The sequence below is a fragment of the Podarcis tiliguerta genome (genome assembly GCF_965153285.1).
Source record: "Podarcis tiliguerta genome assembly, chromosome: 5".
Lineage (NCBI taxonomy): Eukaryota > Metazoa > Chordata > Lepidosauria > Squamata > Lacertidae > Podarcis > Podarcis tiliguerta.
In genome coordinates this window covers 83,561,452-83,589,295 of record NC_139538.1, presented here as the reverse complement: position 1 = coordinate 83,589,295, position 27,844 = coordinate 83,561,452, and the positions used below count along the sequence as shown (strand labels likewise).

Sequence of the window (27,844 nt, the reverse complement as noted above, 5' to 3'; positions counted from 1 at the left end):
CAGCATTCCACAGTCACTGAGCATGCTCAGTCCTCATTTGGCTGCTTTGGATATTTCTTCCTCATTAGCATTCATGTTCTAAAGGTTGCTTCTCCCAAGCCTGCTGACACCTCCCTCATCAGGAAGAAGGTGCCATTTTGGCACTCATTTCTCAACCTTAGAAACAGAGATCATTATGATTAAATTTGGTAAAGCCCTAATCAAACCCTTTTTTGGGGCATATTTTTTTAAAAAAAATTAGAACAAAACTAAAACCATACAAAATAGACAATCATAGCAAAGACTCATTTATCTAGCAGAGAAAGTCTGTCGGAACAAATTGTCAAGTGCAGATAGTGGGCACCTGTCTATCTCAACAGGAATGCTATTTCACAGAACAGGGGCAGTGGCACTGTATTCTGCTCTGGTCAGACCTCACCTGGAGTACTGTGTCCAGTTCTGGGCACCACAGTTCAAGAAGGACACTGACAAACTGGAACGTGTCCAGAGGAGGGCAACCAAAATGGTCAAAGGCCTGGAAACGATGCCTTATGAGGAACGGCTAAGGGAGCTGGGCATGTTTAGCCTGGAGAAGAGGAGGTTAAGGGGGGATATGATAGCCATGTTCAAATATATAAAAGGATGTCACATAGAGGAGGGAGAAAGGTTGTTTTCTGCTGCTCCAGAGAAGTGGACACGGAGCAATGGATCCAAACTACAAGAAAGAAGATTCTACCTAAACATTAGGAAGAACTTCCTGACAGTAAGAGCTGTTCGACAGTGGAATTTGCTGCCAAGGAGTGTGGTGGAGTCTCCTTCTTTGGAGGTCTTTAAGCAGAGGCTTGACAACCATCTGTCAGGAGTGCTCTGATGGTGGTTCCTGCTTGGCAGGGGTTGGACTCGATGGCCCTTGTGGTCTCTTCCAACTCTATGATTCTATGCTGAAAGCCCTGCTCCATAATCTTTGGAACTTGGAGAAGAAACTTTCCCAAAGACTACAGCAAAAAGTAATCTGGCCCTGGGCTTTATACGTTAGTACCAACATCCTGAATGTGGTCTAATAGCATTTTGACAACCAGTGTGAATCCTTAAAGCAGGCTGTTGTATGTTGACAGTAGTTTGCCTCTACAAGCAACCTAGCTTCTACTTTCTGCCCCAGCTGCAGCCTCTCCAAGGGCAGTCCCACGTAGAGCCCATTGCAGTTATCGAGCCGTGAGGTTACCAATGCATGCACAACTGTGGTCAAGCTATACCAATCCAGGAATAGCTGTTTTACTAACCAAAGTGAACATGAGCAGTCATAATTTCTGAATTACTTCCAGGTAAGCATTCCTATGCAGAATCCACATACTGCCCCAAGGGAGTTATCACATGCTTAAGGAGAAATGTCTCAGTAATTAAAATATGAGCTCTGGTAGAGAGACACAACAGAAAAAGGAGCTAGAAGCTAATATCAGATTTGTCTCTTTCCTGAATAGGGGTAAAGGGAAGCAAGAAATAGCTGGTAAGTTGTATTCGCAAGGGTGAAAAGGAAGGAGACTTTTATTGCTATTTATTTACCGGCTGTGTTCGCATATCACACCAAACCATAGCTAATGTTTAACTATGGTTTAATGCAAATGTGTGTCCTGCTTCACCCACTTCTGGCCAAGTTGAACTGAGAGCAGCAAACCACAAGCTTTAGCTTGCAACATCTGAACCTGGGCACAAACCACAAGTGGTTAACAAACCTTGGATATTACTTCTGGTTCGTTTGGGTGGGGCAGAGCAAGCAGAAGTCCAGGTTTGGTCAACATGACTAAACAAAGCTTGTGGCTTTTTCATCCTGCTGCAGCCAGGAATGGGGGAGGAATAAAACAGTCTGTGCTACCAAGCTACGAGTTCGCATTAAACATTAACTATGGTTTGATGTGAGGTGTGAGCCAAACCACCTTTTCAGCCACAGCAGCTCCCCAGAGATTTGCAATGAACACAAATTTCAGCATGTCACAAACAAACCAATAAAACATATCTGTTGGAACCGTAAAGAGTAGTAATAGGTGTTTGATGCTGCACCTGTCCCTACAGATATTTCATCAATTGCCTTGCCCCTGTGTTTCTCCACTGCCCTGAACTGCCTTTAGCTGCTCTGCAGTTCTTTTAAAAATGCCGTAACAGCCAAAAGACGTGGCAGCTTGAGCTGTGGAGGTAACTGTGGCTGCTCCTTAAAGTAAAGGTAAAGGGGCCCCTGACCATTAGGTCCAGTCGTGACCGACTCTGGGGTTGTGGCGCTCATCTCGCTTTACTGGCCGAGGGAGCAGGCATACAGCTTCCGGGTCATGTGGTCAGCATGACTAAGCCGCTTATGGCGAACCAGAGCAGTGCATGGAAACGCCGTTTACCTTCCCGCCGGAGTGGTACCTATTTATCTACTTGCACTTTGAGGTGCTTTCGAACTGCTAGGTTGGCAGGAGCAGGGACTGAGCAACGGGAGCTCACCCCGTCGCGGGGATTCGAACCGCCGACCTTCTGATCGGCAAGTCCTAGGCTCTGTGGTTTAACACACAGTGCCACCCGCGTCCCTGCTCCTTAGAGCCTCTCAATTTAAAGGCTGCATTTGTTGAGGCTCAAGAAGCAAGTGTCCTGGGAGGGGCCTTTCCTAGAAGGCAACAGAATTATCTGAAATACATGCAACAAGATTCTAGTGGAGTTTAAAAGGTCTGAAGGAGAAGGCCAATGCATGTTCTCCTCAGACAGCAGGCTAGTGAAGCCATAGAGCCATTGTACCTGAGTGATAACTTCCAAAATGAAACAAACTTGCTGTTCCGGCAGGTATACTTCGTTCAGGCAAATATAGAATCTGAGCACTTGAAATGTGTCTACTGTGTAGTATTAGCTTCTGTAGGTGCAATGGACTTGGGTATGAGGGGAGAGAGAGAGAGAGATTAGGAAATGAGAATCGGCAGCATAATGGAAGATCAGGGGATGCATATGGTACTAAAACCTTCCTCCTCTTCTAACAGAGACGAATGCCTTTACTGTTATCAGTCTTCCCAATAGCAAGAGGTTCTGTTAGTTGCGAGCCAGACCTGAAAATTGTGTCTCTCTTTCCCAAGGCCAGTTAGCTCCTCTGCTCCTTTCTCTTCACCACTTCTACTTCTCCTAACCATTTCTCACTGAAGGCAGCAGGTATAGCGGGAGAGATATTAGCTTTACAAGTAGACAAGCACCTCTCAGGAAGGCCCCTGCTCAAATAAAATCTGTGTTACCTTCAGTGGATGTCTGAGAGTGGAGCATTTTGTAATGGAAAACAAAGGATCGTTAGACACCCACCCCTGGCCCTGAATCTGTTAGGAGAGCCCTGGGGAGTGGTCCGGGAGCAAAGTAATACAACGGTAAGCACAGCATCTGAAGGAAGAAGAAGCCAAGCACATTCGCATGTGTGCAAAATTGCTTTATTCCCCCCCCCCCCCGGGTTTAAGAACCAAATGCCCCCGTCCAGCATTATATATAGGAATGTTCTTGTACTACTTCCAGCATTTCAGTCTTTATTCAACCTTCCAACCTAGCCTGACTGGCATGACAGCATCATTTTAAAGATACCTCTTCAATGCTGGAATGCGTCTGGGCTCCAGCTCTTCACCTGAGAGCACCTGTCAAGTCCTGAAAGAATGTATGCCTTTCATCTCCAGACTCGAGCCACAGTGCAAAGGAAGAGACATTCCTCAATATTATGAGAAGGCATGCATATCCCCTGCCTTCACTTTTCTCAACTGCACTGTGCTATCAGTTTGACAAATTGATCTGTAATTTAATACTGAAGAAACCTTCCAATGCAATGTTTCAATTTCAGTTCCTTCTCCACTGGACGGGGGGGGGGGGGCATATTATGAATAATTATGCACCTTTCCTGCATAACTTTGTAAGGGTAGTGCTGTGACCCATGTTTCACTTGTTCTTAAAGAACACTACAGTGGTACCTCAGGTTAAGAACTTAATTCGTTCTAGAGGTCCGTTCTTAACCTGAAACTGTTCTTAACCTGAGGTACCACTTTAGCTAATGGGGCCTTCCACTGCCGCCGTGCCACCAGAGCACGATTTCTGTTCCCATGCTGAAGCAAATTTCTTAACCCAAGGTACTATTTCTGGGTTAGCGGAGTCTGTAACCTGAATCGTCCGTAACCCGAGGTACCACTGTATAGAACATGGGTAGGCAAACTAAGGCCCGGGGGCCGGATCCGGCCCAAATGCCTTATAAATCTGGCCCGCGCACAGTCAAAGTGTTTTTACATGAGTAGAATGTGTCCTTTTATTTAAAATGCATCTCTGGGTTATTTGTGGGGCATAGGAATTCCCCCCCCCCCAAAAAAAATTGGTTCGTTCCCCCCCCCCCCCAAGGTCTGAGGGACAGTGGACTGGCCCCCTGCTGAAAACGTTTGCTGACCCCTGCTATAGAATCAACCTCATCCTTACATACCCATATTCAGAAATTGTGCTCTTGTATTCGCAGCGATAGAGAATCCTGAGCTCTGATATGATAAAACCTAGAAGGGGAGCTTCTGGAATTCTGTCATTAATGAGAGCAAGTCCTATTCAACAGAGTCCTTCACTAACCTACTTGTAAACAGAAACAATGAGGCTGTGACAGCAGCTGAAATAGAAATAGGCTGAACACTGGTATCACATGGCTGCTTGCATGGAACCCAAACCCAAATAATTATGTTTTGCATTGATTTATATTAAAGCTGGTGATTTTTAAAGCTATGACTCCTGGGTCCTAAAACATGCTCTGCTATTCCAGTCGCTTTTTTGCAATGACACTTCTTGCTCAGATTATTGGTAACAATGTAGGGATTAGCAGGAGACAGTATGGATTTGCAAAAATAAACCCTGCTGGCCTAATCTTATCTCTCTCTCTCTCTTTGTCATCAGTTTACTTTCTTAATGGATTATGGGGATTCTGTGGACATAATTTATCTTTATTATGCATTTGACAAAGTCCCCCATAACATTTTGGTTAGCAAACAGGTTAAAAATGTGATAAGGATTTCTTTGGAAACAATTCCTTTTAGAAGATAGCTCTCCCACTTCCACTAACTCATCAGGTCAACTGGCCAGTAGAAAGAAAAGGATGAAAATTGGTTCATTTTCAGAGCTGCTTTTCTTACTCTCCACAATGGCAACAGGAGCAGAAGCATTGACCTGAGTGCTGTCAGCTTTGCAACCTTCTCAATAATAAGTTCAGTGGCCGAGGTCAGTTTTGCAAACAAACTACTTCCTATCACTAACAAGATGACAGCGGCAACACAGCACTGTTGCATCACCCTTCCCCTCTATCTCTGACCTTATAAAAGATTTTTTTTGAAAAAACAAACAAAACAAAACCAGGCCACTTTCAATTTTATTCAATGCTTGACTGGGTTTGAAGAACGAACGCTTGTATTAGCGATTGGCAAATTGTAGATTCTTGCCAATGTGGAGTGTGGCAACCTTTACAAAATCCTAATTTTTTCATACTTCTTTTATGATTCTATTGGTTTATTTAAATCATGGGGGGGGGGGCACTGAACACGTGGTAGCAGCTAAGACAATTGACAATCTAGAGGAAGTAGACTCTCAAAAGTCATGGAACAGGTAAATTCCCAAAGCAAAATTGAGCTGAAAATGTAAGCATATGCATTCTCCCCACAATGAACTGTAGGAACATGAGCTGATTTTTACATTGCAGTTGTAAGCTACCATGAGTATTTTTAAACAAAAAGATGAAGTATTTTTAAACAGAAAAGTGGGCACAGAACTATTTCAATAAAAGTCTTACCAGAAAATCAAAAGCAACGATAATAAAAAATTTCCAGAGAGCAGATAAGAAGAAACAAAGGATTTATCCACACTTACCTTTCCAACAATTTTTCCAGGCGCTTTAAAGCTCCATGTCCAAATGCCCCCCCATTTTTGCTCAAGCTTTCCCCACAAAAACCCACTCTTTAGAGATCAATTGGAGCAAATGGCAATCCACTTAAAACTTGAATTGGCATTGCTCCGATTGAGCACTAAATAGCAAGTTTTCGCAGGGAAAGCTCTGGGGCAAAATTAAAAATAAGGTATGCTCTGACACAGAGTTTTTAACCGCAGGCCTGTGTCCAGAAAGTGTGTGGCAAAAGCTAACTGCAGACAAGCCATAAAAGACTCTTGATGGTCCCTGATTTTAGTAAAAAGTATCTCTGAAATCCACAAAATGGATCTGAAGTGTTCAAAACCAAGAAGGGCTTTTCTTTTGCCAAACAGGCAGATCATCACATTTAAATGTAAAATACCTCAAATACCTCACCTTGCAAGTTGGAAACCCAAGCATTTCCTTTATCTTTTGCGCCCATAATGTGGTTTACAATATCTGCTTCTGTCAGCTAAAACAAACTATTTAGGTCCCAAAGGGAAGGGAAGGAATCCCTTGCTAGCTCAACAAGAGCAGTGCTTCAAGTGAAATGCCCCTCCTTTCATTCTTTCACTGAGCACATAGTTGCTAAGTTGCCCAGCAGTCATTAAATGCCATTGCTGATTTTTCCTTTACTCCAAAGTTGTCAATAGCAGAGTGAAAACAGTTCCTTAAATCGTATACTGTACAGAGGTATGTGTTTACTCCTCTGCCATCTATTTGAGATGGAGACTGCGTGTGTATACAACAACCTACACCCCCAGTAAAATACAGCAAGGTCTACATAGATTTAAAGGACATGAAGGGAAAGACCCCGTCCTTTGCCCAGAACAACTCTGGAAAGTATTCACATTACTCACTGAAATTCCAGAAACAGTAGGAACTGTGGTGCTGTCGAAACAGAGGCTGGGCATAGCAGAATTCCACACTTAGCATCACGACACCTATCTAACTCACATTTCTCTTCTGACTAAGGATTTGCAGATCCATTCCAGTCCTTATCAAATCCGTTTACACACACCAAACATTTGACCATGGCAAGGCTTTGAACGCCATTCGCCGAGCACCCAAAAAGAATCTGGCAGCAAATCAAAAGCATTTCTTGTTTAGAAGGAACTAAACAAGCGTTCCGCTGATTCACACACAGAACAGAGGAAGCAAATCCTACCTTATCCCTTGCAGAAGAGCACATTGTAGTAGCGCTGCACGGTTTGGGGGAAGGCAACAACCCTGACTTTCCCTTTTGTTTCCATGGCAAGAGAATTAAAAAAAGAACGCTATAACACACTGCCAAGCAGAATGACAACTCAAAAAGCCACATCAATAAGGTAAGGAGGAAGGGAGGGGAGGAGAAGAAAAGGAGGGGGCTAATGGGGGCCACACAGACAGACAACAGCACCTGACACTACACTGTGGTATGCACTGATAAGTTGCCTGGAGAGTTTGGCTTTTTCAAGCTGTCACATGCTCACAGTTGCTTAAAGACATGAAAATGACAAAGTAAGAAGGTTCCCTGGTGGATTTATTCACCAGAGGAAAAGAAGTCCCTTTGGCATGGCTGTATCTCCAGGCAATATCCAGTTCAGTTGAGAGGAGCTCTGAAATCAAGTAAATACCTCTGCTAAGAGATAAATTGTTTTCAGAGCCTAATAGTAGTAGTAGTAGTAGTAGTAGTAGTAGTAAAAATAATAATAATATAGCCCCAAAGAACCATGAAGATAGGCATTTCCTATTTCCACTCCAGATATGTTTTGCTTTTAACAGCTAATTATACTTTGTCTTCTGAAGAAATTATGCAAAAGTCGTTCTCCATTGCTTAACAAAAAACTACGTAAACAGAACAAAATGGAGAGCCGGGAGAGGAGTGGCATATTAAAATGGAAAATGACAGTTTCAGTGTTGAAACATTAACTGTTCTGATAGAAACACTGCTTGTAAAAAAACAAACAAGAAGACTCAAAAGAACAGCAACCGTATGAATTTACATAACCTGAAATGCTTTTGTGGTTAACCACTAGCAACTATATAAAAATCAGAATACATAATGAGACAGAGCAAAATGGGAATATTCAGTCTAGGTCTGATTTATGAGCACCATCAATAAGAGAACACACGTTTTACTAAAGCTCCATACAAGAAACATGGCTGTATGGACAGTGGTTCCCAATGGGTGGTCCACAGACCCCAAGGGGTCCTCATAACCCACTTAGGGTATTCATGGCACATACCGGTCAACTGTCCAGGGAATTCCATTGGGGGGGACGTGCTCTCATGTGAGAGCACGGTGTTCAAAAGCTTGAGAGATCATGGCCAGATACAAATCTCATGCGAGATCATCACACCCCAAAACACATGCGTGGGTCACATGACTTGCACAGGAGCACAGCCCGGAAGACACGCATCCTGGTTTTTGCACTGGGACATATTGGAGAGTATGTGGCACCATTCAGATAACAAAAATTACTATAGAGATATCAACATTTTTGAACTTGGCTTTTGAAAGACAGGGGGGGTCCACAGTACTTAGCTAATTGGGAACCACTGATTTAGGAAATTCTCTTTCTCTTTGACACACACACACACCACTTCTTCTCCTTCCTTATATTTTTGCTCCCTCCAGTTCAATCCAGACAAGTAGGAAAAAACACTGGTGAGTAATTCTTCTGCCCTGGGAGGAAGCCTTCAGCTTACAGTGTAGGCATACTGTCATATCTAGTGTTGTTTTTGATGTCCCAAGAGGCTTCTGCTATCATGAAGTTCCTCTCACCAGCTGTGTTGGATTTGTCAGTTACAGCCCTTCTGAGACAAGGAATAGCTTGGCCACAATCATCCATTCCCTGGTTACACCCAGTTTGGATTCGTATAATGCACTGGAAGCTTCTCAAAGGTATATGATTGGCCACTGCTGGAAGCAGAGTCCTGGGACAGATGGATCTTGGTGTCATAGCTCTGGAGTCCAGCAGTGACCAATACAAAGGCTAAGGAGCCAGACTGGGTTCCTGGCTCTAATGCTAGTGTTAAGGGGATCACTGAAGTAGCAGCTGACAGGTAGCAGCCACAGAACTAGATGTCACAGCACCAGGGCCCAGGATACTGCAGCAAGGTTCTTCATGGGCACCTTCCCCTGATGAACTGTGCAGCTTCCATACTAACTTGCCAGTCCAACAAGGCAAGGAGTTAACCAGGCAGAGGAAGTGCCTATCTTCAGACCAGAGTGTTGACCCTAGTCCTCCGAAAGGGGGCAGAAAATAGAAGCGATAAGACTGGAAGTAAAAGCTGAAAAGCAGAGCTAGATGCTCACCAAGAGCTCTAGCTCCTTCGTGCTACAACAACCGACTTGCCTTGCTCCATGGGCTCCACTTGCAGAACCAGAACAGAACACTTGGCCTGATTTAGGGAACTATGCCATTGGGGTTCAATACCTACAAACTGGCTGTTGCCCTTCACCTTCTATGTCTAACAAGAACCAGTAGCATGCTCCAGATCTCCTAAACATGTGTTTAACTAAAGTTCCTGTCTTATGGATAAGGAATCGTACTGGCTAAGGTTATAAATCCTAGAAACAATTCAGCCAAGGATACTCACTTCTCATTCCCTTTCAAATGTGATTTAAGAACACTTAACTTTGATGGCATTGTGCTCATTCTAATGACATTATGAGGGCACCAAGTCAGCACTTCTATAACAACAGTAAGGGTAAAAAGACAGCACAAAACTTCTCTAGATAGATAAACCTTTACCCAGCACCTAATGAAATCCATTTAACCCCCCCAAATGCCAATGCCAAGCTACAGGTGGCATCTTCTGTCACATTCTGTCTGTCAATCAATAATGAACCAAGAAGTTTCACTGCGACTATCTCATTATTCTATAATAATTCTGATTTTCAAATGTCTTCTGTAAGAACCAGGTAATCTGACTTAGCAACTTTGCTATACTTGTAAGTGATTATCCTTCTAGTTTTGTTTGGGAAAACATAATTACATTCTTTATGCATCTGCTAATATGGGCAATATTTGGCTTCCCTTAAGAAACACAATTCTGAGTGTGCCCTCACCTTGCCTGTGACTCGTCTTTTTGAAAAAGAAAGGATTTTCAGTGATACCCCACCTTGTCAACGTTGAAATCGCTCCAGTCTCACTACAAATGTGCAGATCTGAGACGGCACAATAATTAATACAGGTTCAAAATTACTGGACTAGTATTTTTATTGTGGTGGCATTTCAGATGGTGGTTTTCTAACAAGGATTACTTGACTGGAGGGGATGGAGGTCCTTTTAAAGGAGTTAAAACATCTTTTCCCAAGAGGGCTAACATTTGCACTAATAATTCCCTGCTCTCCCTGCACCCGACACTTGTCATCTCTTACACAGCAAAGAGGAGACTGCAAGCAAGCAGAGGCAAACATCGCTCTCACTCTGTACTTGACAGATGGTATCTGCGAGGGAGAGCTCTGATAAATCATTCATTTCCATGATTACAATAAGGGCTAGAGTATGGATTATTTGATATTTTTAACATCTGTGGAGAAGGCAGCAGAACTTCACCCTTCTGTTTAAGGAGAAACACAGGCTTGCTAACCCCTATGCCCTCACGCCACTTAATCACACACTAAGGAGATCTACTGAGAGCCATGCTACTAGTTGACTGTCACATCATAAAATCATTCTGTTCTCTTCCGAGGACAGGAATATGGCTGGCTCAAGGGTTGTGTATTTTAAAAGCTATACGTGTTAATGGGTTAATTCCATTAGTAGTGAGGAAAGAGCTGATTCCTGAGAGGCACCTAGCTGAATCTGATGAGTTCCTTATCAGTGTTACTGGACAGATTAGATATGTAACCTCTGTATAAAAGAGCTCTGATTATGGTGTGGGTAGTGGGTGGTTATCAGGAAGGAGTGGACTGCCATGGAACAGTGGAGTTATCTGAACGCTTTGAGAAGAGCTCATTTGAGAAGAGGACTTGGAGAATTGCCAGACTTCAGGACTCAAAAAACTTTACGCCAGTGGTTCTCAATCAGCTCAGTACTGCAATCTCCCCGTTTTTTTCAAAAGCCAAGCCACAGACCCCCTACTTTTGAAAATTATGGTATCTCTATGGTAGTTTTTGCTATATGAGTGGTGCCACGGACCCCCAGGTGGTTTATGTGGACCCCATGGGCTATGCTGACCACGAGTTGGCAACCACTACTCTAAGCTGTTGCAGGACTTTGTGCAAATTGACTAAGAACTTGTGTGTGGATTTTGTTCAGCAAGGGCTCTGAAGTACAGAAACCCCTCTGGGACCAGAGGGAGAAAAGTCTTCGTGCAACCTATATAAAGTGTGTATTTTGTGTACGCCAAGCAAAACAACTCCGCTTAAAGCAACAGTTTTGTGTTGGCGAGCTTGACCACTTTACTGAAGTTTCCGCGGTGCACACACAGAGAGCAATATTTATAGGTTGAAGATAAACACCCCCCCCAACAATAAGATACATTGTTCCAGATGGAAATGCTGAATGGGAAGGCAGAAAGCCACACAAGTCTGATCCAGAAGTTCAGTAAGGATGGGTCACTTTTTATCTAACCCCAAAATGCAATAAAAGTATAAATTAATGATAAGATCCTTATTTAAACAGAATCCACTTCTTGGCAGCAGAGATACCCACAGATCATGTAAGTGATCTATAATACAACAATGTTCATAGATGTGCTTGGTGGAGTTTTTATATGTTAAGACGTTCTGTTTAGATGTACTACTGACAATTCAACAAACACTTCCACAGTTTAAAATATCCAGGGCAAAACATGGCTTTTCTAAGCTGCACTATGTATCTAAATGAAAACATAACACTACAAATCCCGATATAAAAAATATTTCTTATACATTCCAATAAAAGAGATGGTCAATGATTTGCAATCAGTACGTAAAATAGTAAAAACCCAGGCAGAACATTTACTACCGTGAATCAATCAGCATATGCCATACTTAGACAGGGATGATGAGAATTCTGGTCTAACAACATCTGGAAGCAACCACATAGGCTACCACTGATCTAAATCTAGAGGGCTCCATAGTATACCTTGGTAGAATTACATCAAAGAAAGCAACAAAAATGTCAGACTTTGAATGGCACTGCAACAGTTCTCATGAAGTGTGGAAAATGAACGTTTAATGCTTCTATTCCGAAGGTGAAATGTGTCAACACTGATTTTCTTCTGTGATGTGAAAAAGAATCCATAGTTACTGGCATCTGCTTGTCAGTTTCTCTCAACTCGGTTACAACAGAACAATTTTCAACAATGAGTGAGTGACAAACCAAAAGGGAAGTTTGGCACTAAACTGGCTTGTTCCAAGGACCTCCAAGCTCTTATAGGAGTCCCCACTCGCCACTGAAAAACAGCTGAGATTTGCCATACGTAAGGCACAGTGTGGGACGCGGGTAGCGCTGTGGGTAAAAGCCTCAGCGCCTAGGGCTTGCCGATCGAAAGGTCAGCGGTTCGAATCCCCGTGGTGGGGTGCGCTCCCGTTGTTCGGTCCCAGCGCCTGCCAACCTAGCAGTTCGAAAGCACTCCCGGGTGCAAGTAGATAAATAGGGACCGCTTATTAGCAGGAAGGTAAACTGTGTTTCCGTGGGCGGCTCTGGCTCACCAGAGCAGCGATGTCACGCTGGCCACGTGACCCGGAAGTGTCTTCGGACAGCGCTGGCCCCCGGCCTCTTGAGTGAGATGGGCGCACAACCCTAGAGTCTGTCAAGACTGGCCCGTACGGGCAGGGGTACCTTTACCTTAAGGCACAGGGTCAGCAGCCTGGGTTGATTAAACTCGCGTAGAACTAACCCATAGCTTTGAGATAACCCAGACACACTTAGAAACAGCAGCAGTGTAAACAGGAACCACTGAATTCTCACCAACAGAAAGCTAAAATGAGCATACATGCTAAACTCAATACTAATGTCAGATACCTGCCCAGGACCTCCACTATACAGGCCTGTTTTGACTCTGCTGTCATTATCACGAGAGAGACAACCAATTTCAGGTGTTCTTCAGCTTCTATAAATCTAGCTGCCAAACTGGAGATGAGAAACAGCCAAGGTTCTTTCCATTATCTGAAACTCATCTGTTCAAAAGCTCTGCCTTCAGTCAGCATTTGTTTACTGTGTGGAGCACCTGATAAGAAACAGATCTGTGGGATTTGTACCTCCTCATACTTTTGAGCATCAATCAGACCTGAATTTCCACTTTGCAATGATTTGACAGAAACCTGAGTGCAACAGGTGCTTTGTGGTGTCTGATTGCACATGTATTACTCTCTGTGTGGCCCAAAGTCTTTAACCCAATTCCATTATGGTACAAAACGGCCTTTAGAAAAGTACAGGATTCCTAAATATTTAATCCTGATAACAGGCTACAATTGACACCTGACAGAAAAGTATATATAGATGCAAAAGACAACTAGTCCTAGACCTTTTATACTTCTTGTCTACATGATTTAAACATATATTAATTTAAAAAATTGATATCCTACATCTTGCACCTACCAAAGCAACTTACAATCAGATAATATAAACATATTAGAAACAACAAACCGTTTATTTAAAGGTCTAAACCTTTAACAAAGATTCCTTCCCCCAACCCTAAGGATTAATAATAATAATAATAATAATAAGTCCTCAGAGAAACATTGCATCTGCATTCATGCTAAGCATCAGGATGTGTTGTGTTTGAGGTTGGCAATATGATGACAGTGGTGGCAATATCACACAGGGAAGTGGAATGGCTCTAAAGTTTTTCCTTTCTCTAATCTTGTACAAAGTTCTGTGCTGCTTCTAAGCTCTTGAGAATTATTAGACTGGGTGTGTTATAACGTATTAAGTAGCATATTAGTGATAGTATATCATAAGCTGCCTTTGAAATTTTGTGGACATGCCAAAGTAGCGTTGCTGCATCCACCTTAAATGAACCACCGGGTGTTTTATCTGCTAGTATTTGTATCCTCCTTCGGACGCACATGTATGCAATCACAATCTGTCAAGCAGACACTCTGTTAAGCCTGTGGTGAGGGTGACAGAAAACCAGCTGTGTTCACTGCTACTTTCTGCAGAGAGAATAATCACATACATAGCAGAGGAGCAATAGGTGTACAACCCAGAAGATTTAAACTATGGCAAAATCTTTTTCAATTATTTTGCCACTAGACATTGATATTAAGCCATGACCTTGATTAAACAAAGTTAATTGAGTAATGTTACATGTATTTTCATGAGGAAGGTATTTGTAAGTGTTCAAAGAGCCGACTCTTGTAGGATCCTACCCATAGGTTTAGGGGGAAAGAACACTTGGGTGGCTGGTAGTCATTTGCAGTAGGGACAACAGGAGCTACAACACGTTGGGTGCAGCAAATTATGACAGAAAGGGACCTCAGTTTTGTTTTATTTTGATACTTGGTACAGTACATCGCAGTGAATTGGCATGTTAAAATAAGCATTCTCTAACTCGAATACAGCCATCACTTATGGCTCAGCTCTTGCATCCCTGTTTGTCAGACTAGATAGGGCTTTGAGAAACAAGGGAAGTCTTGCCTTGTCCAACACTAATTAGAGAAAATCTTCTGTGAGAGAGCAGTGCTTTCCTCTATTTCCTTCAAGGGCTGATTGTGTAGGGGCCAAACTAGACGTACATTTAAATAAAAAGCAGACAGATATGTATATTGTTTTTTCCTTGGCTAACCACTTTGAAGGTGTGTTTTTTTAAAAAAAACAACCAATCAAGTAATCAAGTAGTACATAAATTCTATGAAATAAGTAAGTAAATAAATAAATAAATAAATTTGCTTATTTTCCTCCTGTAGTCCACATGGAGTCTAGTCAACATGTAATCAGGTAACATTCACAGATTCCCCCCCGCCCCCCCGTAACTGAAAGGGCTAGAAGCTAACACCGGAATCCTGGGAAGTTTAAACTGCTTGCCCAACTCCACACACATCCAAGCCAGGAAGTAACAGAATGCTTATAGCATGCGTGGGAAAGCTTGGCTCGTGAGTAGGTGCAAGTCAAGCCAGTCACAAAGAAGCTAGAGGATTATGTAGAATTGGCTGGTTATTTTTATCTTCTTTTCACCACTCCTTTAAAAACAGATGAATCAAGCAGAAATAACTTTCTTCAACATTTCCAAGTCACGTTTTTTCTCCATCATAATCAGTATTTGATCTGCACTGTGAAACTACTTAATGCTCTTCATGAAGCCTTTTAACTTTAGACTTAAGCAGGAAGTCAAGCATGTTCTCTCCCTTCAAGGTGCACATTCCATTGTCTTCTGAAGTGGTATAAGAGCGCTGTCAATCACACTCAAGTAACATGTACTAGTGACAGTTTGTCTTAAATATCTTAGTAACGGAGCAAACAGGTTCACAAATACCACAAAACATCATTCTTAAAAATAAAAAAAATCAGGCCTGAGGCTTTCCAATCTATAGCATTAGTTTAGCAAGCACTCTTGTGACTGGAAAAGGACAAGCTATGATCCTTTGTTCAGCGCGATAGTTGAACTAGGGTTGGTGATCTTTTTTAACTCCAAGAAAACAACAATTAGTTTTGGTTTACTTATAGCAGTGTGGTTTATGAGAAACGAACCACAACCCCTGGTTTGGACATAACACCAAGGAACAGATTAGAGTTTGTTTCTCCTGTGTACTAGTGGGGAGGAGCTAAGTGGAGTTCTCCAGGGAAGGAGATTCACAACTGAGGGGCCACCACTGAAAATCCTTGCCCATAATATTCACTAATAGGCTCATCCTTAGTGGTGGGACAAAGAAAAGGGCTTTCAAGGGTGACTGTAGGGTTTGGGCAAGTTCTAATGGTGCAGCTGGTCCTTACATATTAGATACTACATACATAAATCAGGAAACCTGCCACTTTGCAAGAGCCTGATTCAAAACGCAGTCGTGCATATTTGGCATTTGATACAAGACTGCTCTATTTATAAGCCCTCCCAATAGCTTGTTTGTATTATCCTAATCTGAGAAGCCACTGTGATCATTACTAATAAATCTCCGCTAAAACATTCTGCAAATCAATCAATCACTAACTGGACATCTTATATATTTTAAAATAATATCCATCATCTGCTAACTTCATTGACCCCGGCCCACCATAATTTAATTAGATTATAATGAATTATACATTTATTAATGTGGCCATAACTATCACCTTCTATAACATTTTCCTCCCACCCACAAATGTAGGGCAACATATATGGTGTGTACCCCCACCATCCTCACAACTCCTTTGAGACTAGGCTGAGAGGGTGCCTTGTTCAAGGTCACTCAATGAGCCCAATGGCTGAGCAGCAATCTGAACCTTGCCCAACCTGGTCATAGTCCACACTGAAGCCACCACAACACACTGGCTCTCCAAAGCGCACAGAAGTCAGTTTCAAGATCTAGAAACGTTTCGGTGCTTTCTCCAACTTTCTAAGCAAACACTAGCACCAGAGCTGGCTTTAAAGTCACAAAAGCCCTGCTGTATATTCAGTTTGGCAAACACACACAGGAAGCACAACATACTGACTATGACCTCCAGGTCTTATATTGCCTCCCAACTACAGCGGATAATGGCTCCCAAACAAAGATCTTGTTCAACACTCACTTGCAGCGTAATTTTATACATGTTAACTCAGAGGCAAGTCAATGGTGCTCACTCACTAGCATGAGCGATTAGGATCACAGCCTGAATTTGTTTTCTTGGAAAAAGAGAAGTTATTTCAGCCAAGTTAGCATTAACTACAACATTGCAAAAAAGGGTCGACCAGTTGTTAGGAAGTGAATAATGCATTGCATTTCTATAGGTTTGTTTCCAGGCATAGAACTGAAAGGGCATCATTAAAGCTCACGTACTTTAGAACAATCCCCATTGAAGTAACTAAGAAATATTTTTGAGTAGACCAGGACTGTCTACTGTACAGGACTGCATAGCAAAAAGTTATTGAATCAACCAACCACTTACAAGCAAGAGATAGCAATATGGACAAGCCTGAAAGTGCCTCCTGATACCAGTTTAAAACAGCAATAGAAAAGCAGCTTGAAGGATTTTTGAACAAGGAAGCAGCAGGGCAGAGATGTGGTGGGTGTTTTGCTTCTTATACTGTTACAGTTTCTTCTCTCTGACCCCCCCCCCCCAGCTTAAAAATGTGTATTTTGATCCTGTGGTGCATGTGTTTGGAAGGGAGGGTATGATCTGGACTCTCACTGGGATGCGTGTGCAATGTGCAGTCAATAAATCACAGATAAGGAATGGGTTTAACACCTCTCTAACACTCACAATAAGCTGTTTGCTTATCTTGTTAAAGTCAGGGCTCCATTAAAATAAGTGTAGTTATTCACGCTGCAAGCCAATTAAACACACATTAAAACTGAGTATTTCATAGGGCTGCAACCCAATTAAACAAACTTTAAAACTGATTATTTACCAGATTTTAGTTGGTTAATTTACTGATTATATAATATTTTCTTATTACATCTGTCTCTTTACTGGGGTTCCTCTTAATATTTAGCAAGACAAATGTTTGCTGCATATATTTCTGCTAGATAGATAGATAGATAGTGATTTTTAACAAGTTTCGCACCTACCCACCTCCAAACCCCAGGTGGGCAGTGGAACTCAATATATGATCTTTCACACGTAATTGCAGGCATACATTCAGCTCTTCCCAAAGAGCATCTTGGAATAAATTTTCCTTTTTTATGCCCATCCAGGCAACAAAGCAGGAACCAATTAAAAAAACACAAAAAGGTTGTGCCAGCAGCAGTGAAGTGTGCCTTCTTGGCTGGGTTCCCTCTCCCACCAGAAATAGGGATATTAGCACAAGGCCCCAGCATCATTGCAGAGGGCTCTGGGTAATCCATTTCCCAATGGGAAAGGTGCCCAACAGCACCTTTTATCCTCATTTTATAAAACAGCACCAGGGAGGCGAAAAATGAGTGTAGCGAAGTCATGCTGTGCTGCTTCCTCCAATAACCCCCCCCCCTACTTGAAGCTGTCCCAGAAACTCCAGTTGGTACATAATGCTGCAGCGAGGCTCCTCACGGGGTCTCTGCCATGGGAGCATATTCACCCAGTGCTTTTCCAGCTGCACTGGCTCCCGGTGGAGTACAGGGTCAGATTTAAGGTGCTGTTTTTGACCTTTAAAGCCCTTCATGGCCTAGGACCCTCGTACCTACGGGACCGCCTCTCCTGGTATGCCCCACGGAGAGCCTCAAGGTCCATAAATAACAACACCCTAGTGGTCCCAGGCCCTAAGGAAGTTAGATTGGCTTCAACCAGAGCCAGGGCCTTTTCAACTCTGGCTCCGGCCTGGTGGAACGCTCTGCCTCATGAGACCAGGGCCCTGCAGGATCTGATTTCTTTCCGCAGGGCCTGTAAGACAGAGTTGTTCCGCCTGGCCTTTGGCTTGGAGCCAATTTGATTCCCTCCCTCCCTCTCTTTCTTTTTTCTTTTCCTTCTCCTCCTGCGATGAGGCTACATTTTAATATTTTAATGTTCCATTATTTTAATGTTGTATTTTACTTTTGTTTTTAAGTTGTAATCATTCATCTTGTTTTTATTATTGCTTGTAAGCCGCTCTGAACCCGGCCTTGGCTGGGGAGGGCGGGGTATAAATAAATTATTATTATTATTATTATTATTATTATTATTATTATTATTATTACTACTAAGAAATGGGAGGAACTCTCAGAGGAGAATTCAGAGCACGATTCTCAAGTGTCTATGGAAGCGTGAAAAAGACTTTCCATTTTCTGGAGAACAAGGGACATGCAAAGGAAAGAAGAGTCACAAGGGTTTAAAATGAAAGATTGGGTGATATTGGGGCAATGCCCAATTAAACAGATCCAAAATTTTAATGAAGCAACGTCATTTAATCAATTAAGGTTGAAGCCCTAGTAGGTGACCCCTAGATCCCCAAAGAGAGCTGAGGATGAGGCTGGCTTGGGGTTCCTGAGTCCATACATGGTCTATTGCTGTTTTCGCTGGAAGGAAAAAGCTTGATTGGTTCCCAATGTACAACCTATTGTTTAGATGTGGTATATAATTACGGCTCAAGATGAAAAAGTTCAACACAGAACAATTAAATTGTTTCTCAAGCTAGAAAAGGTTTCCTCCACCTTAATCTAAATAAAAGCAAAACCAAGGCAAGTTCATTCAGACTGAATGGCTCCCTTTCCCCAGGTTCCCATATTTTAACAATTTCAAGTAACCATCCAAGGAGCCTGGCAACTGCTAGAGATTTTTAACAGCCCCGCTCCAAGCAAATCCAGAAACCTTATGCCCACACAAAGACTGCTGTTGAGGTCCCTTGAGCAAGCAGAAGCCCATGTAATAGAGTTTGCTGGGTGGCCCATACACTCTGTCTTCCAGGGCTAGGTCTTTACAGATCAATAGATATTAGTGAAAGTTGCTTACCTGCAAATGCTGTTCAAGAGCACATCTCGCACACAGTAGCTTTGGATGTAAGAAACAAGTTGGTGGTGCTTGTTGGTATTGTCTGATGGAGATCTTGCATAGGAAAGACATGCAGGCCAGTGCAGCCACTACAAAGGTACCAGACTGGAGGTCTTAAGAATGCCTTCTTCTAATCCGTTAGTATTGGGGAACCTAAGTGTCCAAGAACAAGAGGAGACTGTGGTTACTCATCCCTGTTATTCTATGACATATCATTTCAAAATACAGCTTTGAGCTGAAAGCATGCTGTAACCTGATAAGACTTCAGAGGGGCATAGCATATGCTTCACTTTCTCAAAGAGATTGCATGTAATGGAACCTAGTGCAACGCCTCATCCACTAGGAATTACTCCTGCCTAAAGCAGCCATTTCGCAGGGCCCCCTAATGTGATGGGCACTAATTTGGACTATTTCAAAGACATAAAAATCAAGATGTAATACATCTATAATTAGTTAGAAATAATTAATAATAGAGGTAAAGGTACGCCTGACCGTAAGGTCCAGTCGCAGACGACTCTGAGGTTGCAGCGCTCTATAGGCCGAGGGAGCCGGTGTTTGTCCGCAGACAGCTTCAGGGTCATGTGGCCAGCATGACTAAGCCGCTTCTGGCGAACCGGAGCAGCACAGGGAAACACCGTTTACCTTCCCACCGGAGCGATACCTATTTATCTACTTGCAATTTGACGTGCTTTCGAACTGCTAGGTTGGCAGGAACAGGGACCGACCAACGGAAGCTCACCCCGTCGCAGGGATTCGAACTGCCGACCTTCCGATCGGCAAGCCCTAGGCTCTGTGGTTTAGACCACAGCGCCGCCCGCATCCCTAATAATAGAGGTAAGATACAAATAAAAATACAACTCTTGGGTATAATCTGCTAATAACTATTGCTTTGGCATTTTTGAAGAATGAAGGTCAGGAATTGTATATGCCTTCATTCTGTATCTGAAATTGGTTAAAATTAATGCAATAAAATACAAAAGAGACATAAAATCACAATGTAGCCATCTAAAAGTACAATTTTAGTTGACAACATGCTCAAGGCCTAGGGAACAGTCACAGTTCCTTACATTCCACAGCACAAGAACAGCACATTCAAAAAACCAAATATTTTCCCTCCCATTCCCTTTTACTGTCTATCTCAATGTTTTATTGAGAAAAGTTTACAAATAAACTTGCATCTCCAGTTAACCCTTGGCAGGGCTACACTGAAAGTAAGAGGTTGAAATTACTCTGCATGAAATATTACTTCAAACAGTTCAACATGTCTGAACCGGTTACTAAACCTCTTTTTAAAGTTAATGTCCAAACCAGAACAAAACTGGAGAGTTAAAAAAAAATGCTGATGAATCAGAACTGAACCCAAATTTTTAATGGTTCAATTCCCTGGAGAAAATGTGCAGATGTATGTATGGTCCGAAATCCTTCCATTTCCTCTATTACATCATAAATATTTAAATGGTATAGGAAAAACAATCAACAGAACTTTTGCAGCCAGCTAGGTTGTCCTCTGCCTTCTGAAATATTGCACTGCTGTTGAGTAAATAAGGCTACACAATAGAGTGCCTTAAGTGGTTCCATTAATATGATAAATTGAAAATGGCTCCCCAATAAAACAATCAAAATCTTCTTGCTGCATTCCCATTCCTAAGCCACATTTTTATTTATCTACCCCATTTTTACCTTGCCTCTCTACTGTTGAAGGCAGATTAAAATTTACTAACCCCCCTTCAAAAAGATATAGTGAAATCACAGTAACTGACGTACAGCAGAGCAAAGCAATATAACTACAAGTCTAACAGAAGGGCAAATCGAAACTTGCCTAAACAAAGAGGTCTTTACTTGATAGTAAAATGCAATAGTAAGAGAAAAAGCTAAATGAATCTTTCATGACGGGGAGATCCATAATCCAAAGAAAAGATGTTTCCCCCACCCCCATTTAACTCTACATCGGCTACTCAAGGGACATAGGGAGGCTTGTCAAACCGACTGTAAGGAACAGGCAGCATTATAACTGGAACAAACTGCCCTTAAATTATCTTGCCCCTAAACTGTTTAAGGCTTTAAAAGCTAATAACGAACATCTTAAATTGCAACCAGAAATGAGCAAAGCTGAGCAAAACGCATTCTGCTGTGCCCCACAGAGTTCCACCTTACACCCCAAGCTATTTTTCAGAAGTTGCTGGGAGAGGTCATCAGAAGATTTGGAGTGAGGTGGCACCAATATTATCTAATCTAATCTAATCTATCTATCATCTTCTTCAGGTAGGTAGCTGTGTTGGTCTGACACAGTCGAAATAAATGTAAAAAAAATAAAAAATAAATTAAAATTATAAGCCTTCGTGTGCATACACACTTCTTCAGATGCTGAAGAAGAAGTGTGCATGCACATGAAGGCTTGTACCCAGAACAAACTTAGCTGGTCTCTCAGATGCTACCGGGATTATTTTTAAAAAATCTAATCAAATCTATCTATTGTTTACTAGAAAAAAAGGAGCTTCTAAGTGGTTTACAATTATAAAACCAACTAAAAGGTATATAGCAATACAGGCGGCAACTATTTTGTGCTCGTCCAGTTGATGTGCAACTGCTGACCGATGTGTTGTTTTTGGGGGTGGGGGCAGAATGCGTTGACGTGTGAAATGACCTGGAACAGCCCCCCCCCCCGCACAAACAAGAACCTGCCTGCACACAATTAAAATCTACAATAAAACAGCTCCATCAAAACACTGAAATTAAAATGCAACAATTAAAATCTACAAAAGCAAATCCATTAAACCAGCATAACAATTAGAATAGGTAAAACACCAATTGAAACTGGAGGATCAAGTCAGGAGATCAGGGAAATGCTTGTCTAAACACGTGTGTCTTCTAGAGCCAGCAAAATGCCAATGCTGACAGAGCTCTTTATATTCCAGCAGGGAGAGCATTCCATAACACTGCTGCCACCACAGTGTTGCCATGTGCAAAGTGAACCATGTTCCATTTGTTGTTCTTAATGTGCTTACTGGACAGTGGAGGGGAAGACATTTTTTTCAGGTAACCTAGTCCAGAGTTCTTAGGGTTTTATATGTAAATATCAGGATCTTTAAAGTGGACACAATTTTAACCATGGTTGTTGTTGTTTTGGTAACTTATTCTAACCTACCCTGGGATCTCAGGGGGAAGGGGAGGTAAAAAACTACTAAGCAAGCAAATAAATAAATACTTGAAACTGGCTCTGGTCACCAGTATTGCAGTCACAGGGCTTTTAAGACTGAGGGGCTTTCTTTGGCATAATTTTCATGCAAGGAAAATTTCAAAATGCAGTCCCTCCACCTCCCCGTGGTATTTGTTAAACCAAAATGAGTCACAGAAGGAGAATATACGTGACAAAAATCACATCTGATTTGGCCCCGAGACTCTCACCTATGATTTATTTGCTAAGCACTTGGAGGATAAAGCAGCTTGCATCTGCAATGAGTTGGACGCCACTGTGTCTGCAGTACACTAGGTGAATTTTTCCAGAACAAAATGCAGTCATATGCTGATGGATTAAATTCAGTCGTTATGGCCCAAGGATGTGGACAAGGTGCTTGCAAAAGTGCAAGGTGCAGCCTGTTTGTACCACTCATATTCCACCTTATAACAATTTAGTGAGAGAGGGCTAACCAGCTGGGTCCCAAATGGAATTATTGCTTCCCTGGGAGAGAGGATGATCCTGAGCAGGTTGAAGGAGGTGGCCATAATATTATCCCTAGAGACAACCTCCTGGAATCTCAAGGATTACATTAAAAAGCCAGGTGCAAATATTCCCTATTTTGACAAGGCGCTTGAGTGAGTGGTCATGATGTGCTTGAGCCAATTTGCTTGGGCATGATGTGCTTGAGTTAACACCAACATGCTGGGACAGTCACTTAGGCAACCTCACATTTAGACTACTGCAATGCGCTCTATGGGACGCGGGTGGCGCTGTGGGTAAAACCTCAGTGCCTAGGACTTGCTGATCGCATGGTCGGCGGTTCGAATCCCCGCAGCTGGGTGAGCTCCCGTCGTTCGGTCCCAGCTCCTGCCCACCTAGCAGTTCGAAAGCACCCCTAAGTGCAAGTAGATAAATAGGTACCGCTTCATAGCGGCGTTTCCGGGTGCTGCGCTGGTGCTGGCTCGTCAGCTGCAGCTTCGTCACGCTGGCCACGTGACCCGGAAGTGTCTTCGGACGGCGCCGGCTCACGGCCTCTAGAGCGAGATGAGCACGCAACCCTAGAGTTGACTGGCCCGTACGGGCAGGGGTACCTTTACCTTTAATGCGCTCTATATGGGTCTGCCCTTGAAGACAGTCCAACAAATATGGCACCTAACAAACAATGAATGAATGTTTAGGCTGCTGTGCATTAAAAAATAGCTCACATGAAGAGTATTGAAACGGTGTTCAGTTGGCAGTTCAAATGAAGTCTAGGCTCAAGCTAAAAGAAAAGAAAGTGTCGTGCGGACTGATTTTAAGATGCACAAAGCACGAGCTACATGAGCTGAATCAAAGATGCAGACCTGAGTTTTTATTTAGGGAGGGTGAAACCCCACCCAACACACTCTGTTGCACAAGACAGAGCTAAAACAAATGCTTTCTACATTGTATTGAGTTTAAAAACTGTTCTGCACTTTTACAGTTGGTTTTTTGTTTTTGGTCCTCTGGGGAAACTATGTAAAGATTAGGAAGGCTGGACTCAATTTTCAGAAAGCCAAAGGGAAGACTCCAGGGACTCTCGGAAACTTCCCTTATTGAGACACACAACTTCTCTGACGGTAGCTGGCCATTTTGCTATGGCCTGAATACACTCCCTGTTATGTGTCTATTCCTCAGAATATCCAGAATTCAAAGCCTAGAATTTTCACAACAGTATGTGGTGCCAATAAATAACCTTTTGGACTCCTGAAACCCTTGTCTGGGTACAGACTGGAGCACATTTTAAAATTATAGTTTCAATGACAGTTCTTTAGAAGTCAAAGAAGATTACTATGAGAAGAGTTTGCAGCAGAATTGGAGACTACAAGGAGATCAGCTTTTAGAGATGGGTGAAACCTCTGTTCTCTGCTTCTCTCTAGTAACCTCACAATTTCACCGGTTAGTGGCAAAATCAGATGTTAGCTAGCTTTAATGATGGCATTTCCCCTAAGGTTGATCATGCTACAATTGTGTGAAGAAATGGCATAGACTGCTGCTTAACAGGTGTTGTGAGTGGGCATCTGTGCAGGGGGGGGGGATTGAAAATAGATGCGTCATCCCCAATCACTGCTTTAATTATTAAGTACTTCTTGCTTTTTGAAGATGGAAACTCATAGGTGGCAGAGAGACAGAGCGGAGATTCAGTGACTACAGGAAATTAAAAATAAAAATATGTTTAACAGAAATTAAAGGCATGCATTTCTGTCAATGAAAAGCAATGCATTGATCGATACGTAAATATTATTTCAATTTGGCACAGCAAATTAGCATTGACCTCACATTTCTAAACCCATAGAAATATATTTATTTGTTCACTCCCCAACGTATCACTGCTTTTCCGTACCCACTTCCCTATCTTTAACAACCGTTCAGTCAACAAGAATAAAAAGAGCAAGAAGGGCAGCGAGTAAAACTTAAGAAACGACAAGCTCTGTGAGCCAACTCTTGCCATTTACATAACTTAAGAGGCAATACATTTTTCATTTACTTACTTACTTGCTTACTTTTGTGTGATCAGTGTTGCAAATGACTTGTAAAGGAAGATTTACCAATGCAGGACAGGACAACACTTTTTCTACTATTACAACTATACCAGCTCTTAACTATCATATCAGAAAGAGTTCAATTGCCATGTCTCTAACATGTGCACCTATGAAAACATTTCCTACAAAGACGCATTTAAGTCTGAACATAATAAGGGAGTCAGTGCTGTCCTGCCCAAAATCATCAAAGTGGGATTGTCAATCAGTGAGCAGGACTAATTTTAATCCAAAGTATGTACTCAGTACAAGAAGTTGAATGGATACTTGTTTTAGCTTGAACAATGGATGCACAGACATTTTTGTACTTGATCAAAATCACACCGTTTAACTAACAAGCAGTTCTGCATACAGAAAAGCCTGAAAAACGCCAGAATAAATTGCACAGACCCACACAGGTTGAAACAGTGACCTATATACTTGCCCATCTATAAAGCTATGAGGCAATGACTATCCTCAAAGTTTAAACAAAATGCTGACAGATGTTAACATACCATCTGGGTACCAAAAAGCATCAGATTCTATAAATTGATACTTTTTTAATTAACAAGAACAATTCTAGCTACTTTGCCTTACTGCCAGCAGGCTTCATCACCATGCAGTCAAGGCACTGAAACAGCTTTGTAAAAACTGAGTAAGGCAAAAGCAGCGGTGCAGTGGATCTCGCCACCCACAAGAAACTGAACCATTCATTTATTGCACAGCAGTCTTGCAACACAGAGCATTTTTTAACACCCATTCTTCCTCCCCCGCTACTTTTCAGAGATAAAAAACACATTTTCATCAGAGCAGAACCACACTGCCTTAGATGGGGAAGAGTGAATTTACCTTGCTCTCAAAATTAATCATGCAGGATTGCACCAGACAGACCTATGCCTTTTAAACACAGCTCTTCCCTGTTCAAAGTGTGTGTGTGTGTGTGTGTGTGTGTGTACAGTTTAAAGGGCTAAAAGGGCACATGGGTGAGGAGATACTCAACCCATCTCTCATCCACTTCTCTTAACAGTGGCACTATCAGGGCAGGAGTCCAGGTCTCACTCACCAAAATCAGCACCCTAAAAACACAGCAGGGCTGGCTCACCACACTTTGAAGTAATATGCATTAAAGTCTACAGAGTGGTGACTTTGAGACCATTAAGTCCAAAGTCTCAAATTAACCTAACCCAAATCTACACTTAGCTTTTACTGCTGCAGCCACCTTCCACCCACCAGCCAATTTCTTCTCCACCAATCTCACTTCCAATACTGGTTGAGGGAAAACACATCTGAATGGAGGGTGTGTAATCACATGGGTCACATGAACAGGGGGAGTGTATGCCTTACTGCCCCTGCTGATTACAATTTAAAGAAAGAGTAGCATGATATGGAGTAGATGTTGGAAATTCTAAGAAACTTTACTAATTGGTTCACAGAAGCTCCTCCTATCAGGAGGAAATTTTCTGCTAATCCACACACCTCATTCCATTATTACATTGTTCTACAAAAGGACCACGCCTCTGATTCAGCAGAAACTTATTCCTGAGAATATGAAAATGAACATGCTCCTACAGCAGTGCTGAACAAACAGAACTTTCCATGAGCTATATTCAACTCACCGGCTTGTAAGAGCAATTATTTTTCACAAGACCAGCAAAGTTCATGAGAGCAAATTCACACAAGAGAATGTGAAACAAAAGTGAATTTTCAACGGAGGAAATTTGTGGAAAGTTATTTTCAGAAGCTAATTGCAACAAGCAAATGAACAAAGCAGACCACTCAGTTATCCTTACCTGCAGACAATGTATCTGGGCAGTGGAATTGTGATGATTGCTTAAATCTGCAGTCAAGGGACAACTCCTTGTATCACACTTCAGTTCACAGGGATTCAGCAGAGCCACTTGCCTAAATGCACCCAAGTGCTCTGTGATATGGCTGGCTGATGAGTTTTAAGAAATGCGATCCAACTACATGGAACTGTCTGCAGAATCTCGGGTTCCTTCCTGCTCAATACTGTTAGAAGTTTCTAAAGCTACATCTTTTTTAAAAAATCTAGCTTGATCATTCCTGTGGTGGGGCCCGCTTGCCAGAAAGATCTCCATCCAGAAACAAGGCATGTGACAACAAAGACACAATTCTGAACAGGCCCACTAGCTTGGCTGTGGGACCATGGGTGCCTGGAGCCACACACACTGTGGGGGCGCAGGTGTCTGATGTCAGCACACTCACCGGCGGGCGTGAATGATGTCAGCACAGTGGGATTCTTGATTACTTAACAGCAGTTGAGTCACATAAAGATTAAAAAAACACTTTCTGCGGCTAAAAATGTTAATTCAGCCCTCCAGATGTTTTGGCCTACAACTCCCATGATCCCTAGCTAACAGGACCAGTGGTCAGGGATGATGGGAGAATTGTAGTTCAAAACATCTGGAGGGTCAAAGGTTGGGGATGCCTGTGTTAATTGATATTCCTAGCAGTTAATGAATTGGCAATTTCATTTTCCAGCGTAGGCAAACCATGACTGGAAAATAGGCCTTGAGTAAATTTTCACATAGGAGTTCCACAGACCACCAATGTTCCAGAAGGTCCATTCAGGTGGTTTGGGGTGTGTATTATAATCTGAATTCAAATAGTGATACAGTAAAATGCAATATAAGAAATACAACCAAAACAATGTAGCATCTAGCACAGCATATTACAATTTCTACGCCAGGAAGAAAACTTAGGAAATGATCTGCCAAGGCCCACAGCAATTTTCAAGTTGTCT

The 27,844-nt window shown here is 42.3% G+C and overlaps 1 protein-coding gene across 8 annotated transcripts in view; it reads right to left on the bottom strand.

The window, feature by feature from the left end:
• NDST2 (N-deacetylase and N-sulfotransferase 2) overlaps positions 1–27,844 on the bottom strand; it is a 103,272-nt gene that overhangs the window by 35,253 nt on the left and 40,175 nt on the right. For all 8 annotated transcript variants that reach the window (XR_014511157.1, XM_083440374.1, XM_083440370.1 and 5 more), the window contains one exon: positions 19,327–19,518. The gene's annotated coding sequence lies outside the window, so the exon portion shown is untranslated. The remainder of the gene's footprint in view (positions 1–19,326; positions 19,519–27,844) is intronic.